Here is a 12,439-nt window from a genome sequence, read left to right on the forward strand (position 1 = left end):
TTGGGACTTCATCAAGATAAAAAGCTTCTGCGCATCCAAAGAAACAGTCAACAAAACTAAAAGACAACCTACAGAATGGGAGAAGATATTTGCAAATGACACATCAGATAAAGGGCTAGTATCCAATATCTATAAAGAATTTATTAAACTCAACAGCCAAGAAACAAACAATCCAATCATGAAATGGGCAAAAGACATGAACAGAAATATCACCAAAGAAGACATAGACATGGTCAACAAGCACATGAGAAAATGCTCTGCATCACTTGCCATCAAGGAAATACAAATCAAAACCGCAATGAGATACCACCTCACACCAGTGAGAATGGGGAAAATTAACAAGACAGGAAACAACAAATGTTGGAGACGATGTGGAGAAAGGGGAACCCTCTTGCACTGTTGGTGGGAATGTGCACTGGTACAGCCCCTCTGGAAAACTGTGTGGAGGTTCCTCAAAGAGTTAAAAATAGAACTACTGTAGGACCCAGCAATTGCACTGCTGGGGATTTGCCCCAAAGATACAGATGCAGTGAAAAGCCGAGACACCTGCACCTCAAAGTTTATAGCAGCAATGTCCTCATAGCCAAACTGTGGAAGGAGCCTTGGTGTCCATCGACAGAAGAATGGATAAAGAAGATGTGGTCTATGTATACAATGGAATATTAGCCATTAGAAACGACAAATACCCACCATTTGCTTCGACGTGGATGGAACTGGAGGGCATTATGCTGAGTGAAGTAAGTCAATCGGAGGAGGACAAACATTATATGGTCTCATTCATATGGGGAATATAAAAAATAATGAAAGGGATTAAAGGGGAAAGGAGAGAAAATGAGTGGGAAATATCAGAGAGGGTGACCAAGCATGATTGCCTGGAAAATGAACAAGAGGTAGTGGAAGGGGAGGTGGGTGGGAGGATGGGCTGACCGGGTGACAGGCACTGATGGTGGCACTTGATGAGATGAGTACTGGGTGTTATACTATATGTTAGCAAACCGAATTCCAATAAAAAAATATTTAAATAAAAGAAAAGATGTGGACTTACCTCAAATGGCAAGAACTAATGGCAAGAAGCCAATCTGAAAAGACACATACTGTGTGATTTCAACTGTATGCACTACATATGGCATTCTATAACAGGCAAAACCATGGAGACATTAAAAAGATAGTGGTTGCCAGGAATTCATAGGGATGAGATGAATAGGCAGCACATAGATTATTTTTGGAGCACTGAAAATGCTCTATATCATACCATAATGATGGACACATGTCATCATACATTTGTCCAAACCCATGGAACATACAAGACTGAGAATGAACCCCTATGGGCTTCATCTGACAATGATGTGTCACTGTAGGCCCATCGTTTAAAATGACTGTACAATGCTGGTGAAGGACACTGACCATGGGGAAGGCCAGGCTCCTGTGTGTTTGGGTATATTGGATATCTCCATACCTGCCTTCAGGTTCTGCTATAAACCTAAAACTACTATAGACCTAAAAGAGGTTCTCCGAATGAAATAATCTCTAAATTTTCGTGTGTTTTATTATCATATTCATTTTGGTATGAATTTTTTAATTGTGGTATTGAGTCTTCAACTATGAACTATTTCAATCAAAAGGAAGTTAAGACAGGAAATTGCATGCAAAAGTGCTGAAAAAGCAAAGAAGCACTGTGTGGAATTGCAAAAAATAAGAGGAGGTGATACAGATGACGAGGAGCTAATGCTCATAGAATGGAGCTCCCAAAACAATATAAGCCTCAGCTTTTATATAAGTTATATATGCCTGATTGTCTGATGTAAACAGGAATTTAGACATTTCTCCCACCAAATACAATGTTTGTTGTATTTTTATTTACATATTTATTCTTTGTAGATTAACAGATTAAATAAATTCCCTTCCTTTTCCAGTTTGCAAAGCCTTTTGGGTTGGGGTGAGTTGTTTGTTTGCTTTTTAATCAAAAAGAAATGGTGAATTTTATCTTTCTCTGCATGTGGTAAGATGATCATATTTTTCCTTTTAACTTGTTAAAGTGCTGTTATATTAATCAAATTTCCAATATTAAACCAAATGAGCCATCATAGAAAAAAACAACTTGGTCATAATGTAGTTTCTTTTTAGCATATGCCTGAATTTTGTCTGTTGATATTTTCTTTTATTTGGTTTTATTTCTTTAATGATCATGTTGAAATTGACTTTTTCCCCCTTATAATGTCCTTGCCTCGCTTTGTTATCAAGTTATGTAAGCCTCATAAAATGGCTTGCCGAATATTCTCTTTTTCTGATTGCTCAATAGAATTGGTATAGGATTGAAATACCTGACCCTTAAAAAAAAAGAAAGAAAGAAAAAAGAAATACCTGACCCTTAAATAATTGGATGACTATATTGGCAAAATCATCTTCTGATGTTGTTTGTATGGGAAATTTTTTAACTACTCATTTATTTAATGGTTATAGGGCTATTTATGTTTTTTATTTCTTTTGAGTCCATTTTGGGAAATTGTGTTTTTCTAAGAAATTTTTGTTTTTTAAGTTTCCAAATTTGACACTTAAATGTATGTAATATCCATTTGTGTTTTTAATTTATTAAATATGAGTGTATGTTCCTTTTAAAATTCTCAATAATATTTATATTGCATTTCTCTTTTTTCTTGACAAATCTTTCCAGAGGCTTATCAATTCTATTACCCTTTTCAAAGAACCAACTTTTACCTTTATTGATCCTATATTTATATGTTTATTTTCTGATCCATTAGTTTGTATTGTGTTTTTTAAATTATTGTCTTTCTTATATATTTTGGGAGTTTATTCCATTGTTATTAACTCACTGATATTTGGTTTTTAAAATATTTTATCCAGCATATTTGGTAGGTTTACATAATAATATGGAATAACTAGTCTATAGTTCCCTTGGAAATAGAAAACCCTTATTGTATTTTTCAATTTATCTTTATTAACAACTTTAATAATTAAATTTTGCACTCTTATTTAGCATCCAATTAGTTAATTCAACATGATAATTTTTCTATTAATTTTTCTCAGATTTTGTTGGTGAGCAACATGTTATTTCTAATTAATTATCTTTTTCTTCTTTTCTTTTCTACTGGCTATACTACTTTTTTCTGTTTCACGTCTTTCTTAATTTCCTAGAATTTTCAGAATAATCTAAAATAATAGGAGCAATATAGGTATCTTAATCTTATTTGTGATTTAAAAGTCCTCCAGTATGCCTGAGTGCCTCGGTGGTTGAGCGTCTGCCTTTGGCTCAGGTCATGATCCCGGGATCCTGGGATCAAGTCCCACATTGGGTTCCCTACATGGAACCTGCTTCTCCCTCTGCCTGTGTCTCTGCCTCTCTCTCTCTGTCTCAAATAAATAAATAAATAAATAGCCTTTAAAAAAAAATCCTCCAATATCATACATTAAGATAGATTCTCTATTATGTCAACTAAACACCTATTTGTAATTTATTTTAAAGAATGTATAAGGGGGATACCTGAGTGACTCAGCAACTTATGTGTCTGACTTCAGCCAGGTCATGATCTCAGGGTCATGGAATCGAGCTTACATTGGGCTCTTCACTCAGTGGGGAGTGTGCTTGTCCCTCTGCCCCCCTCCCATTCATACTCTCTTAGTTTCTCTTTCAAATAAATAAAATCCTTAAAATTTTTTCTATAAGGAATAGGTCCTTGTATGTTATCAAAATGTTTGGTGTTTAATAGCATTTTCACATGACTTTTCTGGTTCATCCACCTACTGTAATATATTTGATTCCTACAATTTCTGATGTTAAACTATCCTGAAATAATATCTACTGGGTATATAAAATATAACATAGTATATTTATATTATTTATGTATCATATAAGATAAATATAGTTTATGTCCACTAATGAATTCAATGTGTTCACAAGGTTTTTAGAACACTAGGATTCATATTCATGCAGTAAAATAGTTTGTTAATTTTGTTTTATTATACTACCTTTGTCAAGTTTGGCTATCAAATAAATTAGGAAAATTTCACCAGTTTTTATGTCTTAAAATAATTTCTATAATGTGAAACTTCTAATTCTTTAGAACATCAAAAGTACCCATTTATGGGATGCCTGGGTGGCTCAACAGTTGAGCATCTGCCTTCAGCTCAGGGTGTGATCCTGAGATCCTGGGATCAAGTCCCACATTGGGCTCCCTGCATGGAGCCTGCTTCTCCCTCTGTCTCTGCCTCTCTCTCTGTGTCTCTCATGAATAAATAAATAAAATATTTTTTTAAAAAAGAAAGTACTGATTTATTAAACTGTCTGGGATCAGAGCCTTTTTCAGTGTTAATTATTTGAAAACATTTTTCATTTTTGTCATGACTGCTGTTCAAGTTAGGTCTTCCATCTCCCCTTGAGTTAATTTTAATTGTTTTGCCTATTAATCCAATAATTTTGTTGAGGCTTTTGGATGCATTATCACAAAATTCTACGTAGGGTGTTTTTATATTTAAAATCTTTTCGTGTATGCTAGCAAGAGGAAATTGGCTTACCCCTTCCATTTCCTTGGAATTACAGGTACAGTAGCTTCTTTTTTGCTTCTCAGGAGAGATTGGGCCAAATTTACTAGGAATTACACGGTTTTTAAAGCAGCTTAAGGGGGGCAGCATGGGTGGCTCAGCAGTTTAGTGTTGCCTTCAGCCCAGGACGTGATCCTGGAGATCCGGGATCGAGACCCACGTTGGGTTCCTAGCACGGAGCCTGCTTCTCCCTCTGCCTGTATCTGTGCCTCTCTCTCTCTCTCTCTCCTCTGTGTATTCTCATGAATAAATAAATAAAATCTTTAAGAAAAAAAAAAAAAGCAGTTTAAGGGTATATCGCTCACTGTGTCTTTATCTTTTTCCCTCTTCTGCCTTCTTGTGCCTAGACACAGGAGCCCTGGTTTCTGGCAAGCTCCTGACTGCTATATGGCAAGCAAAATTCATACATTTTGGCCAATATGCCTGCCAGCCATTCTTTTATCTACTCAGCTTCTGCACTGTGACCTGTGAGTTACCTCCAGTCAATGCAGATTGGAGAGAGTAGGAAACCCACACTAGCTTAAAAGTCAAGCCCCAATCCCCAATTCATTTTTGCCAGGGAGTACTTTATTTGGAGAGCCTCCTTTGGCCTACATTAATGGAGCTGATAAGTTGATGCAAAGCAGATGTTTATTCTACAAAGCAGGACTCTGGAGGGGAGGAAGGAATTATTGACTTCCCAAATGTAACCCCTAACATATCAGAGACCTCTTTTCATTCTCAATTTTATGTGTTTGTGGCTTATCCTTTTTTCTTAAATCGCCTTCCCAGGAATTTGCATGTCATTGTTGTTTCACAGTCTAGGATGAGAGAATTCCATGTGGGTCAAAAGCAGCTGTAAAGACCTCAAATGCGTGGCTCTTTGGATCTTCCCTCTACTGTTACTCCAGTCACAGGGCACGGCTTCTGGCTTCTCCCGGACACCTACTCTCCCTCTAACAAATTATGTCCTTCCCCTGGACCAGGTTTCATATTCTGCATATGCTTCTGCATATTCATGTCAACCATTTTATCATGCTCTTTACTGGCTCTTTCTCCAGCTCATGACTTTTCAGCTCCTCCTCTGATGCTACTTGCCAGGTGACTCAGGACACTTAGTTCAGAGTCAGGAGGCAGGGAATCTCACTAGCCCAGCTCATGCCTTCATGCCAAACCACATCACTGAGCCTTGGAAGTCTGGGGAATGACTAGGGCCCAGGGCCAGTCAAGGTCTGCTCCTAGACCTACCATCTCCAGTCGTCCTCCTCAAAGACAGCTCAAAATTAATGTGTTGAAACAGAATTCTTGATTCATACTTTTATTCAGTCCTGAATGTCCATAATGTCCCACTCCCCATCTCCATAATGTGCCCATCATGTGCCCAAGTTGTTCAGACCCATGTGCTCTTGTTGGTTTCTCCCTTTCTCCCATCACTTCACTCACACACTTTCATTCATCACATCTTATCATTCTTTCTCTAAGGTAGGTCCTAATATTATATAGCTCCCTCACTTAAGAATCTTCAGTAGCTCCCTATTTCCCTTAGAACAAAATCCAGTCTTTTCTCATGCCTGACACAGCTTTCCATGATCTGGTCCTGACTAACACCTCTACCTGTTCTCACACTCTGCTGCCCCCACTCACAGTGTGCTAGGCATACCAGCTTCTCCAGGTGACTCACTAACCTTGAAGCTCTTTTCCTGCCTTTAGGGCCTCTGCACTGGCTTCCACTTGCTTGCTCTTCCCTCTGTTCCTTCATTTGCTTTAGAAAGGCCATCTTCTCTGAATAGTCTTTCCTTGGCCACTCTCTCCAAAGGAAATTTCCCCTGACTTGTATGTAATTATTTGTTTTATTGCCTCATGCTTTCATATTTTGCTTGTCCCCCAAATTACCAGGAAAGAAACTACAAAAAAAAAAAAAAAAAAAAAAAAAAACAGAGAAAGCAAAAACCATAAAAAGAAGTGAAAATTAAAAAAAAAAAAACTTCAAAAAAAAAAGAGAAAAGGGAGGAAGCAAGAAATTGAAAGGAAATCGACATAAAATGATCAAACTTTTTGGAGAAGAAAGTTCATAAACACAGATGCTGTCCACCCTTCAAGAACATTCCAAACACTTATTTCTAAGTTTGGTGAAATGATTTCCAGTTTTTATGTACATCGATTCTCCTTGAACTCTGACAACTACAATATTGTCTAGTTTCAGAACTTACCAAAATGAAGGTTCAAAATGAATTATAAGCATTTGAAGAAATCATTAGGAGCTACTAGAAGAGTCTAATGCTTCCTTTCTCATTGTGAGTTTGCATAGCCAACATCCAAGACAAGTTATAAAATAAAACAACCCTCCCTTAGGGCCATGGGTACATGAGGCATCATTTCCCCACAACAGCCTGACCCCCTCACCTCTCTTTGTCCTCTTTGTAAATCACAGGTGTTCGTGGGCATAAAGCCCATCAGAAGAGTGTTTATTGTGAAGAATTCTTTCTTTGCAACTTGTTCTAAACCTGTTCAGAGAGTGCTCCATGCCGTAGACCAAATCTCCATAAAAATCAAGGAACAAGAAGTTTTCTGTACTCCTGCCCAGCAGTTGCACTATGACATTGGTTTCGACAGCTCTGTGACCCGGTATTATCCCAACTTCATTCACTAGTCTCTTTTTCTCTTTCTCTCTATTCCTTTTTTTAAAAAAGCCTATTGGTATTTTTTTTTATCTACTGTAAAATAAAAAGGAGGAGGATGTTTTTTTTTTTTTAAGTACCCTGTGTGGCAGCTAGAAAAAGCTATCTACAGTTACTGCAGTAATGGTTTCAAAAAACACCTGCAAATCAAAGAAAGACACCATAGCAGTGTCTTCAGTGTTGTTTTTTGTGAGTTTTTTTTTTTCTTCCCTTAAAATTCCTTCTTGGCCATTATGGGGTAGGCTCGGGAATGAATTTATGTGACAGCTATGAAGTTAGTATTAAAATTGTGAATAGTGCCTAGCAGTTTTCATGGCCTCACTATAAGATTGCCTCAATTTGCCACACAGCGGTGAATAGGGTAAGGGGGGGGGGGTGTCAGAATGAATGTGGGGGAGGAGGGTACGTGAATGGGTGGGTTTCCCTAGAGGGAGCAGCCCGGTAGTCATGGGGGAAGAGTGATTTATTTTTGAAATTCCAGGAAGAAAGGCCAAGAGAAGCCGCCGAAGAGACCCTAAAGCACGGGGGGGGGGGGGGGGGGGGGGGCGTGGTGAGAGAGAAATACCGAGTCTGTGCACATTCAGCAAGTGTCAGCGCCAAGTCTAGAAGCAGGGACCGGGGAGGGCGAGGGGAAGGTGAGATGGTGACTCCGAAGCTCTGGTCTTCGAGACCGTCAGATGCCAGCAGGTACCCGAGGCCGGCGGGAGCCGCCGGGTGGAAGTGGGGGCTCGGAAGGAGGGGGCTCGGCGGCTCCGTACAGGGAAGTGCACCGCCGGGGGGGATCAGGCAGAGCTCGGGGCCCGCTGGGCGGGGGACAGGGTCTCTCGGGGAGTTACTCGGAGGAAGTCTTCCGCGGCAGGGCGCGGAGCGCGCTCGGGAAGCCGCGGCGAGCCGGCCGCAGGGAGCCCGGCGGGGAGCCCCTTCGCCCCGGGCCCCGCCCCGAGCCCCGCCCCTGCCCCCGCGCCCCCCGCTCCCGCGCCCCCACCCCGGATTAGCATGCGGGCCGCGAAGGGCCGGCCGGGCGGGGGAGGGCGGCGGCAGCACCGCGGCGCGGGGCGCATTGTGGGCCGCGCTCGCCTCCGCGGGGGACCATCTGCTCGCTGTCAATGCATCACCTGCTCGTCTGGGCCGTCGCCGGGGCAACGCGGGGCGGGGATTAAGGAGCGTGTGCGCCCGGGTCCAGGCCGCGGCGGCGGGGGCGGGGCGCTCCTCGGCACCCCCTCACCCCCACCCGCTCCCCACCCCGGCCTAGGACGGTCCCCAGCGCCCCTGGCTTTGCAGAGAGCGCGCGGCCGCCTCGGCTCGCGGATTTGGCCGGTGTCCCGTTGGGGAGCAGACGGGGAAGATCTGGCCTTTTGAACCCACCCAGAGGGCGACACCTGTGACCCTGGCGTCTACCTGGAACTTCGTGGGCGGTGCCCCCGGGGCTGCAACCTCGCAGGGAAGCTGGGCCGCGCGGCCAGGTGTCCGAGAGCGCGGCGTCTCGCCGTCCCGGGCGCCGCAGTCGCTGGGCAGCCCCGATGCGGTGCGCGTCGCGGGGAGACCTCCCGGCCACTGTCACCTGAGCACAGACAACTTCCACACGTCTGCCGCCCAACGCCCCGACGCGGGGAGCCTCTGACACCAGAATATATGAGTGACACTTGCTCTTTGGGGGAGCACGGTCCCAAGGTTTATCAAAACGGGCTTATTTTCCATGGAGAAAGTGGTTCTGGAGATGAAAATCCTCAGAACTGCTGAAACTTCCCTTTCCACCTACTTGTTCGTCTCACTGGAAATAATTGTGAACACAGGAGTACACTGAGCAATGCAGCCAACGGCAGGGGGCACAGCTAGGCTGCTGACGCCGACACAATACCAAAGTGCCTGCTCTGGGATTGTCACCAGCAGGGACACTCCCTGCCCCTTACACCCCCTTACCTGGTTTCCAAGGGACTCACGGAAGCAAGGAGTCATTAAGCTCTGGTGCAGCTGGTAACAGACCACGTTTTCTTCCCCTCTGGACCGCCTAAGTACTATTATTTAACCAGAAGCAGCAAAAAGTTGAAATTCACCAAATCCCAGACTGGACCTCCCAGACCCACATCTAAAACATTCCCAGCGTAAAATCCCAGCTTGTCTCTAAAGATCTCTGAGTCAAAAAGCCCCAAGTCTGTCTTATTAGAGCTCATTCTAGGACCTGGCAACTCTTGAGACTCAAGTCAGTCTTTGACTAACTTAGTCATTCCAACCCCTTTTCCTTTCTGAAGAAAAGTGGTCTCTTTCCCAATCAACACTTTGTGCTGAAGAAATGAATAAAATGTCCACTAACCTTCTCAAATTTTCTCCTGTCTTTGACTCCAGCCATTTTTCTTTTCTAAATCAAATCCTTATCTAAAGTCACACCAAATACAAGTTGATAATATTGATTCTATGTATTTCTCCAAATAAAATCTCAGAATCGTCAAGTACCATTTCTCTCATCCTTTTATGATTTCTAGATATGAACATAAAAATTAGACTAATTTCATGATTAAAATTATATTTTTAGAAGTTACTATTGCCACCGTTTATTTGCTGTTCCCATCATTTATATGCAAGAGAAGAAAGTCAACAATACAAATACCCATGTGTTTTGACATAATAGATGTAGGAAAAAGAGCAAGTGTGTAATGTATTAATTAATAATTAAGTGTGTAAGTTAATAAATTACATACTTGCTCAAAGGATAAAGAAAATTCTACCCATCCCAAACTGTTGTTAATCACGACTTTCATGAAATAAAGATGAAAGTGCTGAGAAGACACGCTCTCTGCTTCACAAGGTACAGTTGACCCTGGAACAACATGGGGGCTTCAGGGCACTGACTTCCCACTGACCAGTCGAAAATCCACCTAGAACATTTGACTCCCCCCAAATTGACTACTAATAGCCTACTGTTGACCAGAAGCCTTACCTATAACATAAACAGGCAACATATTTTTGTATCTTATATTATTGTCTTCTTACAATAAAGGAGGCTAGAGAATAAAAAACATTGTTAGGAAAATCATAAAAGAGAAAATACATTTATAGTCTTGTAAAATATCTGTACATAAGTGGACCTGTGCAGTTCCAACCCATGTTATTCCAGGGCCAGCTGCACTTCCAAACACGTAGACTCGTGGCATCATTCCTACCGAAAGCAAGATGAGTTTGAGCCCACCGTCCCCCCTAGCGACAAGGTAGCTGAGACTAAAGTACAAGTAACCAGCCCGAGACAGTTGCAGACAGTAGTTGGGGATGCCAAGGGCACTCTCCACGCCACTGCCCTCCCAGGGGAGCACTTTGCACACCATGAACACCTCAAAGTGCCTCTTCTTACTCCAACAGCTGCTGGCTTCACAGAAGAGATTAGAACTCTTCATCAATTCAACAAATAATCATTGAACACCTGCCACATGTCAGGCAAACTAGACAAAGGTCCCACCCTTATGGCACTCACTGTTTAGTAGGGGTAAATAAATTTTTAAAAAACAAATTCTTTTCTTTATTCATTTACCCAATGTCTTGAGCAACTAATCAAGTACTGTGGTAAGGGGGTAAAAATATATCCATACATAAGATAGGAATATCCCTCTGAAAATAAGAAAAACACAAAAGAATTAGAGTACAGAGTCATTAGCTAGACAATATCACAGAAGTTAAGAGAAGGCATCAGATAAATTTGCTTGGATAGCACCACAGAGATGTCATCACCTGGGCTGTGGAGAGTTAGCAGTAGTCCCCAGAACCTAAAGCAGGGCCTGGCACATAGCAGGAGCTCAGAAATTGGTTGTTAAGTGAATGAATGGTGTGTTTCTCAAGTAGACAAAGGGAAGACAATCCAGGTAAAGACCTCACAGTAGGAACAAAGGCTCCAAGAAAGACTATGAAAGGGATGATAAATAACCAACTCACTATAAGCCAAACCATATAAGGAGAAGAAAGAGGAAAGTGGACTGTCACTGTGGAGGCACGCAGAGAAGGGATTTAAATGTCCTGCCAGGAGGGTGGACTTTACACATTTTCAAAACCAAAACACTTACTTTAAATAGAATCTTGCAAGGAACCCGAATATAATAAAATCGATCAAAGCAGAGCTGCCCCACTGGAAACGGGTATGGGACCTGCCTGACACCCTGCCTTCTGCCCACAGTCTCTCCATGTAGGCACTGCTGGGGAGCCCAGGAGGCCCTTAGATCGCTCTCTGAGAACCAGTGCCATGGTCAGTGTGCCGTCATTGAACATTATTGGACGTGACAATGCGAGTTTGACTGGAAGAAGTCAGGAAGAGCAGTCAGGAAGCTCCTGAAATTGCCAAGCACAAAATAGTGAAGATTTAAATTAGACGACTGACCAACATACTGAAATGAGATATGAAGGTGGAAGCCTTGATATGCATGGTCCTTCTGTTTCAAGGAAAATAATCTCACCTCTGGTACATCTGGATTCAGATATTTTAAAACGATAATATTAACAAAGTACATCACAGCTGCTACTATGGCCAACACCTTCCCACTCTCGCAAATGTTTGTAAAAAAAAAAAAAAAAAAAAAAAAATTCCTTTGCAGGAACTGGTTGGGATATGGCTTGAATCTCAGGATATAAATTTTTGGATTCTAAGAGGAGCAAATGGAGAATTTAGAAAAATAGCAAGGAGGGCACGAGTGTGAGACGTCCAGTACTACCTTAATTAATAACCAGGAGGATCAATTTTTGTGCAATAATCAAAGTTATGGTGAATGAACAGTGACTCTTCCACACCCCATCAAGTGTAAGGATCCAAGTGTTCTTCTTAAAACTCACATAACATTCATTATTGCTCCCTGATATTTAGGTATAATTGCTGATTAAAGGCCGCCCTCATGGGTAGAAGATCTGTGACCTGAGGAACGCAACATTACCGACCGGGTAAGACAAAGATCTCTGCTCTTCCAAATCAGCTAATGGAAGAAAGGCAGCAAAGGGCCACTGGGAAGCCAAGGGAATCCACATGATGAAGATAGCTGGCATTTAGCCAAAAGTGAAAACTATAAATATTAATCAGATGACAATCAGTGTCACTTTACTGCAAGAATGTTCTGTAATTAAAAGGGTGGGTATTGTGTTGTGCATGTTAGCACAATTGCTGCCAATAATATCAGATGCCAGCAGCTCCCGAGTGCTGGAGAAAACAGATTCCAAAAGATGTCACCTACCAGAACATTTACTACATACGCACGAGC

At 41.9% G+C, this 12,439-nt stretch overlaps 1 long non-coding RNA gene across 1 annotated transcript; it reads left to right on the plus strand.

Annotated features, from left to right (window-relative positions):
• The first annotated feature begins 7,786 nt into the window (after positions 1-7,786).
• Positions 7,787-9,750, plus strand: LOC144281655 (uncharacterized). The gene is made up of 2 exons (XR_013350085.1): positions 7,787-7,901; positions 8,467-9,750. It is a non-coding gene; the product is annotated as an uncharacterized LOC144281655 (long non-coding RNA).
• Positions 9,751-12,439: the final 2,689 nt, after the last annotated feature.

Source organism: Canis aureus, chromosome 13 (genome assembly GCF_053574225.1).
Source record: "Canis aureus isolate CA01 chromosome 13, VMU_Caureus_v.1.0, whole genome shotgun sequence".
NCBI lineage: Eukaryota > Metazoa > Chordata > Mammalia > Carnivora > Canidae > Canis > Canis aureus.